The sequence below is a fragment of the Arvicola amphibius genome, chromosome 9 (genome assembly GCF_903992535.2).
Source record: "Arvicola amphibius chromosome 9, mArvAmp1.2, whole genome shotgun sequence".
NCBI classification, from domain to species: Eukaryota; Metazoa; Chordata; class Mammalia; order Rodentia; family Cricetidae; genus Arvicola; species Arvicola amphibius.
Genome location: NC_052055.2, coordinates 100485626 through 100494446, shown reverse-complemented (window position 1 = coordinate 100494446; position 8821 = coordinate 100485626).

Below are 8821 nucleotides of genomic sequence, written 5' to 3'. Positions count from 1 at the left end.
CACTTTCTCAGTGTGGCTCACCAGATCGCCATGAACAGCATGCTCCATCACCATATAGGTGTGCTCTTTGGTACTGATGATGTGGAACAGCTAGATGATGTTTGCCTGGTCCAGCTCTTTGAAGATGTGGATTTCTGTTATGTCACTATAATCATTCTTTCTACTGTTTCCGAGGATAACAGCGACTTGCACCTTTGTGTGGAAGTGACAAGCCAGCTTTACCTCAGCAAAGGTCTCTTTTCCAGGAGTCCTGAGTATGATTTAGGGATCCTATTTAAGTGATAAGCCTCTCTGATTCTCTATGACCCTATATATAATGCTGTTCTCATGACAGTAGTGAACTGCACACACCATCTGAGTGAAGATGTGCTGGGGTGTTCTTCCTGCAGACAGCCCACTTTCTCAATGTGGCCTGCCAGATCCCCTTTGGTGCGTACTCCATTATGTATTAATGGTCTCTAGTATTGATGATGTGGCACAGCTAGATGATGTTTGACTGGTCCAGCACTTTGATGATGTTGATTTCTTTTAATTTGCTGTAGTCATGTGTCCTGCCATTTACCAGGATCTTCACAGCAACTCACACCTCTGTGTGGAGGCGGCAGGCCAGCTGTACCTCAGCAGAGGTCTCTTGTCCAAGGGTCCTGAGTATGACATAAGGATCTTTATAAAGGATAAGCCTCTCTGCAGGTTGAGACCCGAGGTGGGTATTTTTGTGGTGTGACTGAGCAGGCGGATCTGGGAGCTCTGCAGGGAGTCCAGATGGCAGTGTGCTTTACTACAGAGAAGTCCAGCACAAAAAGAGACAAAACCTCTACCGCAGGCTTCTCCAGAGGAACACATAGTAAACATGATATATGTCCCACTTATGGCCTTTCCTAGCATCGTTCTAAGAGTGGAGCCTTGTGCAAAACCCCACAAAAGCTGCCTGGGAATTAGAAGAACCTATGGACCAGTTAGTTCATGGATGTAGAAGAGCAAAGCTCATTCATCTGTCTTTCCTGTCAAGGTCAGGTCCAAAGGAAAGTTTTGTCACTTTGGGGAAGAGGTGAATCCCCTCCACCGTCTTCCTCCCAGGCCTGCTGTTGTGTTTGCATCCTGCCTATATCCCTTTGTTGCTCTCAACACAGGAGACACAGTCCCGCTGCATGCTGGTTCAGTCTAGATGCTGGAAAAGGACCAGTCACTCTGTGATGTTTACCAGAACCGTATTTGTGTCTTGACAGGACAGTGACTGCAAGGTAAACAGAAATGGGTGGGAGTGTGGGTGGGATGCTGGGAGGTTGCCTCTCTTTGGAAGGTGGGTGATGCCTGCCTGTCCTGGACACAGTGCATACACGAGTCAGTCAGCATCTGGGAACTACATGTTATTCATATCCCACTTCAATGGTCAGGCTTAGAGAAAGCCTTGACCATAGAGCTGGGGTTCTAGCCCGGTTGTCTGGTTGGGAAGTCTTCTGTCAATATTGGCTATAGAGTTGTCATGGAAACTCTCCAAGCAGGACTGAATGCCAGGACTCCAGTGTAGGTCTTTCATGCTGAAGGTATCACTGAAACTACTAAATTTAATCCTGTTGTGTGAGAGAGGTTTATGTTCTCTGTTTATCCTTGACACTGGTCAATGGACAAATAAGCATATGGCTGCCAAAGCCGCCCTTTCCAATTCCCAGGAAGGTGGTTATTGGGCTCATGATGCAGAGGGGTAAAGGCTTAGTGAGAGACAACAGATGAATGGATTCGGAGGGATTTTTGGGATAAGTTATGACATGCAATGCATCTCTGCCCTCTGGCGCTCTCTCCCCAAACTACTATGAAGGAAATGTTTGAGGAGAAGAGGGTGAATATTTTCTTACATCTGTATGGGAGGACAGTTACTCTGCCACAGGCCAGCTACTTCGTCTGTAATTGGCTGAAGATGATTGAGCACGAGGATGCAGACAGCCTTGCAAGGAAAAGCAGTCATGAGACACTGAGGCTCTTACTTATGTGGTCATAATCGTTATACATCAGTGGGATGTTTCAGTCCTAATGCACTTTACTGAAGCTAAGGCCTGGGAAGGGAGACTTGGGTGCTATGTCCAGGTCAGTGATTCCCAGGAGAGACACCCCAAGAAAATCACTGGCTCCAGATCCAGGAGATGGTCTCAGTATAAAGAGATGTGAGGTATATTTCTGTTTATACTGAAAATTGCCTTGGATCTGATGGTGACTTTGTGTGTCCCTTCTACTCATGTTGCCTCCTACCTGGGAGAATAGAAGTCAGCTAAAAAATAGGACTCCACACCCAACTCTTCCATCCGTCACTGCTGGTCTGCTGGATGGAGCAGGGACAGGTGCACTCAGTACCAGCTATTTGTAGCAGGAACTGAACACACATCATCCCAAAGCTGTCCTCAAGTATCCATCGTGCAGAGGACAAAGCTGATACTTTGAGATGTTCTTTTGGACAAAGTATATTTGATTTGGAAACTGATTAATGTTCACCCAGGGACCTATTGACTGAGCTATGATGACCATATTGGTAATGTTGGATTCCTTGTGGTCTCATAGGTCACCTCCAGATCTCTAGTTCCCGTCCTTTCTCTCCTAATATCTTCAGGCTGTTTAGGACTTGTTCTATTGTGGATGCTCATTTTCACCAAGGATGTGTCCTGTCTGATGTAGGCAAGTGTAAGTGAGATGGGGTGCAGCAAGCAGAATGCCCGAGTTTAGGCATGATGTTTGGAAGCTGCAATTCATTGTTCTCAAACCCTCATTCCTGCAAAGTAGCAGTGCAGCTAGGGCACATAATTCCCTGTAGTCAGAGGTCTCTAAAGAGACCCTAATGATGTTGGCCTAGGGAAGGGCACATTGGAAGACAAGGACATTATTATACATGTCTCATTAGTCCCTGAACTGCAATAAAAGTAAACCTGCCATTATCTCCTAGGGCAGATTTCTTGAGCTTTGGGTATGTGGAATCTTAGCCATTTCTTACAATGGTCTCTAATATTCCTTCTCTTGTAGGTGCCTGGTCACATCCTGAAACACACACCTGGGGAATTCCTGACCTGAGGACGTGCACACTCAGCACTAGAGCTAGTGATGTAGGAGAGCTCTCTCTTTTCGCTGGAAAACTAGCAGGCCTTTTCCTGAGCTCTCAGTTCAGAAGCTCCCCACAGGTTCAGGAGGACATCCTGGGTAGGGCAATGAAATGAATTCTGTTGCAGTATCCAATCACAGACCACCCCCAAATCTCAGCAAATTCTAGGGGCGACAGGAGAATCAACGTGTGGAAGCCTCCCAGTGGACATTTTACTGTGGAATCCTTGTTCCACTTCGATGCTGTGCATATTTTGACAGTGCAGAGAGGTGACCTATGCCTCTCTATTCTGACAGACGCCCCGGGAAACCTGCTTGATCAGATAGAGAAAGTGCCCCAGCAGAGCGTTTGGGACTAATGAGCCTCTTTGCAAAGAATCGGGACAGCATTGCCTGTGAAGGGCACTGTCCAGGGACCCCTTTTCCAGGCCATCAATCACATGGTGTACTTGAGGTCCTCTACTTGTATAACAAGTCATTTGTCTTGGAGAAACAATGAGCAAATACTGAAATACATTGACATGTCTAATTGACATTCAGAAGAGTTTAGGATGTCTGAGAAGACAAAGGAATATCATCTCTCAGACACCCCTGTTTCTCAGCACCCATCACTGTTGTTAAAGTGACAGACCTACCCACATGATGTCAGCTAATTCTCTCAGTGGCATCCAGGGAAAGCAAGGCAGTGAAAATGGACAGCCCTCCAAGGGCTGCAGGATAACTATGCAAAAGCAATCAATAGCAAACCCTTTAGAAAACTCAATCTCAAATGTTATATCTGCCCCAGATCCAAACTCTACGATGTTCCTGTAACAGTTACAGAAGAGGCCTACACAAGTTTCTGCTCATAAGGAGGAATTTCAGAAACACCCAGAGAAGATGAACTGATCTCATGTGAGCTCTGTAGCCACCGCCTGGAGAACGGCTTGAGGAGACAACTCCTCAGGACATCTAGAGAGAGCCTGGCCTCTGACGCACCCCAGGAGAGGACAAATTCCTGTTCTAAGCCAAGATGGTGGTTTACTGCTTAGCAGTGTCAGCGGTGTCCAGGCAGACAGGCAGATGTGCTCTGTGTACCGCTCCTTTACACCCATGCAACCCCCAAGATTACTGCATAAGGATGTGGGGCGGAAGCAGAGTGATAACTTTCCAAAGCTGGGGTCACATACATCTCTGACTGTCAGCTTTTCCCTAAGCCCAGGAGGAGGAGGAGGTTGAAGAAAGGAATTATATAGGACTTTCAGAAGCTGGTGAGTCTCCATGTTGCTGCTTCTGGAGCCCGGAAATCCTAGGGCTGCACACTCCCCAGCCCTGCTCCACACTCATTGCTGGATGCAACCCATGCAGAACCAACACCTCCTTCCTTCCCCACAATGACTGCAAGGCACCAGGCTGTGTGCTGTGCTAGATCTGCCACATAACCCCAAACTACTACGTGTCAAGTCCTGATGGACACCTACAGCCCACAATCCACATATACATTTAGATTAGGACTTGCCTGACATGCACGCCCCTTCCAAATACAGTCCTCTAGGTATCAGGACCTTATTGCAATTTCTATGCAAATGCAGGCATGCATACAATGCTAAGCATCAGTCTTTACCTAGCCTCTCACTGTTTTATTGCCTGCATACTCTACTAGTTGGTGGCAGGGGATTTAGCATGGCTGAAAATTAGCAGTTCCTTGAGGGCAGTAACAGAGGTGTAGTAAGAGACACTGCGTATTGCCTGATGTTAGACACAATCTGAGGCTCAGGATTGTAGAGTGCAGAGGTATATGATACACAGTATTGCACAAGGGCTCAGGTAGGTGGTAAGCAAGCCCTGAAATCAAAGAGTGTGTTTCAGACTGCCATGGTGATGGAAGGAGTGTCCAGGCAACCTGATAACAAGTAGAACACTCATGAATTTGACAACAGGATTAGGTGGTGTCTAATAAGTCCTAAAGAGTGCACAGCCCCTGATACTGAGATGACTCTGTGGGAGCTTCAGGGAGATGCTCTACAGTGTCTTATGAATACAGCATTGTATGTTGTGTGGCAGCATTTGCGAAGTGTCTACTATAATAGGGTCTGACACATGGCGATCAATGTAAAATACCAGGGTTGTCTCCAGCAGTGCCTGAGCAATAGTAGTACATGTGGAGCAGAGGTGATGGTGCTGATGCTTTAAGGAACTGTGTGTGTGTGTGTGTGTGTGTGTGTGTGTGTGTGTGTGTGTGTGCTGTTGTGGTGATGGTGGAGAAAGTGTATTCATGGCTGTCACCTAAAGTGTATATAAAGCTGTGTACTCTTGCATTTTTCATTGTACTGTGTATTTCATGACAACAGTGAAAGAGAGGTTCACTAACTCTCTCCTTCAATGGGAGAGAGAGAGGATAAGAGGATGTGAATGTATCATATTTAACCAGCATGTCTTATCAGGTCAATGACTGTTTCCCATGCTCAATTGTATTTCAAAATATTGATTTCTGCTGTTAGTTTATTATTTGGTGCCTGGTGATGAAAAGGGCAATTTCTCCACACTGGAGCATCTCTGGAGCACATTGTAGCTTCTGCATCCCTTGGCTCGCTCTTCTGTACCCTCGCCCCAGCTTCTATACTGATTGGAAAAGCTGGTTCCTTGCTCTCCCGCTAAGGGTAGAGGGAGGCCCAGAGAACCTTCAGGGATCACATTTAACCAGGGTGTCTCATCTTGTTTATGACTTTCCCTGCAGCTCAATCAGTATTTCAAAATATTGATTGTGACTATTAGTTTACTATTTGGTTGTCTGTGAGTTAGAAATGACACAGTGTCTTCACATTTCTAGCCCATGGAGGACATAGGCTGTATGACTCTGGGAATGATTTCCTTAGTGGCACGTGGTGTACTTGGTTGAATGTGGCCCAGCCAGTGTCATTCCATGTGCAACCATAATGTGATAGGGATTTGACAAATGGTAGGGAATGGGGGGACACTCTGTGGTGGTGATGATCTTGTGCACACCATCAAGGGTGTTTTCTACATATGTAAAGTGGCCAGGGACCACGATATATAGGATGATGTTCAAGCTCCACTTATCTCCTGCCAATCTATCATCGTTTCCTTGTTAAGATTTGTGAGGCCCAATAGAGTAAGGAGCCACAGACCTCCTCCAACATCTGCACCTCTGCAATTGAGTTGCCTTTCCGAATTCACAAAGCCTGGCCTTACCCACTCCATCAAGAAGGATATTTTCTATTTTAATATCACGGTGTGCAATGCATCCTTGTTGGAGAAAGTGCACCGATGAGAAGAGCTGATTATTGTTCTTTTACCTTCTTAAGATAGCGTCTCTCGCTGAAGTACATCTCTTCTTCATAGGGAGAGGGTGACGAGGAGGGCTTCATGGATCCTAGTTAAGCTGGCTGCCTCTTGTAGTGATAGCCGTTCATATTGCTCAGTTGGTGTTTCAGAATATTGATTGTTGTTTATAGTTTGGTCACCTGGATACGGAACAGGGCATTAGCTGTTCAGGGGGGAACAATCTGTAGAGCATGGTGTAGCTTCTGCATCTCTTACCTCTTTCTTCCACACCCTTTTCCTGAAAGTGATCTATTCTATTGGATAGCTGATTTACTAGATCTCTTCTTCAAGGGGAGTTGGATGCTAAGAGGACCCAAACACATCCTATTTAACCAGGGGGTCTCATTGAGCAGATGGCTGTTCTTAAAGCTCAGTTGTTATCAATCAGGGTATTTTCTGTTGCTAGTTCGGTGCCTGGGTGCCGATCAGGGCATCAACTTCAGGACAGACTCTATGTGGAGCATGGGCTAGCTTCTGCGTCTCTTGCCTCTTTCCTCCACACCCTCTTCCTGAAAGCGATCTTCCCAACCTCTAGACTGAGTGAAAACCTGGTTCACTAGCTCTCTTCAAGGTAAGAGGTATCCTAAGAGGACCTTTAGGGATCAAATTTAATCAGGCTATGTCTTGCTTATGGCTGGCCTAATAGCTCAATTGGTAGTTGAGAATATTATTGTTGCTGTTAGTTTACTATTTAGTCATGTGGGTGCTGAACAAGGCATACCTCCAGGCTGGAGTGTCTGTGGAACATGGTGTGGCTTCTGCAACCCATACCTCTTCCTTCACAATCTTTCTGAAAGTGACGCTTCCCAGCTTCCATGCTGATTAAAAAGCTGGTTCATTTGCTCCTGTTCAAGAGGAGAGGGATGATAAAGGGACCTGTGTGGACCATATTTAACCAGAGTGTCTAATCTTGCTGATGACTGTTCCCAGTGTTCAACTTGTATTTCAGAATATTGATTGTTGCAGTTAGTTTATTATTTGGTCACCTGAGTTGTGGACAGGGTGTCTCCTCCAGGGAGAAGTATATTTGGAGCTTGGTGTAGCTTCTGCATCCCTTGTCTGTTTCTGAAAGTGAATCTTCCCAGCATCTGCACTGATGAAATGCTGGCTCACTAGCTCTTTTCTTCACAGGTAGAGGAAGGCTAAGAGGACATTTAGGAATCCTATTTAACCAGGACTTGTCATGCTGATGGCTGTCCTCATAGCTCAGTTGGTATTTGAGTATATTGATGTTGATGTTGGTTTATTATTTGGCCTCTGCCTGTGTGTTAGAAATGACACAATCTTTTCACAGGTATAGCCAATGTTGTACATATGCTGTACGACTCTGGGAATGATTTCCTTATTGTCACGTGGTACACGTTGTTGAACTGGCCCAGCCAATGTTCTTGCACACGTTGACTTATTATTAGCATTTACCAGGTGTGGACCATGAGTAATCATGCAATGATAGTGTGACAGGGTTTTGACAAATGGTAATGAATGGGACACATGGTAGTGGTGATGATCCTGTGCATGCCATCAAGGGTGGTTTCTACACATTAATGTGGCCAGTGACCATGCCATGTAGGATAATGCCCAAGTTCGACTTATCACCTGGCAAACCATCGTAGGGTTTTGTTGCCAATTTCTCTGGGACCATATAGAGTAAGGACTACAAACCTCCTCCAACATCTTTCCCTGTTCAAGCCGAGTGGCCATAACAAAATCACTGAGCTTGACCTTACCAGTTCCATGCTGGATGATATCCTCTAATATCATGATGTGCAATGTGTCTTTTTGGGAAAGTTCACCACCGACATAACCTGATGAATGGTTAGTCTATCCTCCTCCTTCTTTAGATTGCCTATCTTCCTAAGGAACCTCTCTAGATCTTTTCCTGGAACATACTCCATGACCACATAAGTCATTGTGTATCAATGATTTGAAAAAAAAAATGTTCTATGTAACTTAAATGTGTTCCATAGATTGATGGATGTTTACTTCAAATATATTGTGAGTCAGAGCACTGTGTTGTTCCTGAAGGATCTTGGCAGCCAATGTGTATTTTTGGGAAGGTCACACACATGTATTGTGTCTGTGTGTCAATGACTTGAAAAAATTGGACTATGTTGCTATCCACATAAATCAGTGTATGGTGATGACGAGACAAAAATGTGCTATGGAACTGTGTTTCATAGATCGAAGGATGTTTTCTTCAGAGATAATGTGAGTCAGAGCACTGTGTTGTTTCTGAAGGCCTTGACAGCCATCTGTCATGTCTGGGTAGGTCACAGACATGCATCATGTCTGTATGTCAATGACGTGAAAAAAACTGAACTATGTTGCTATGTTTCAAGGAATGCAGGATGTGTGCTTCAGAAGTGCTATGAGACAGAAGACTGTGTTGTTTCTGAAGGACCCACCTGTGCATATG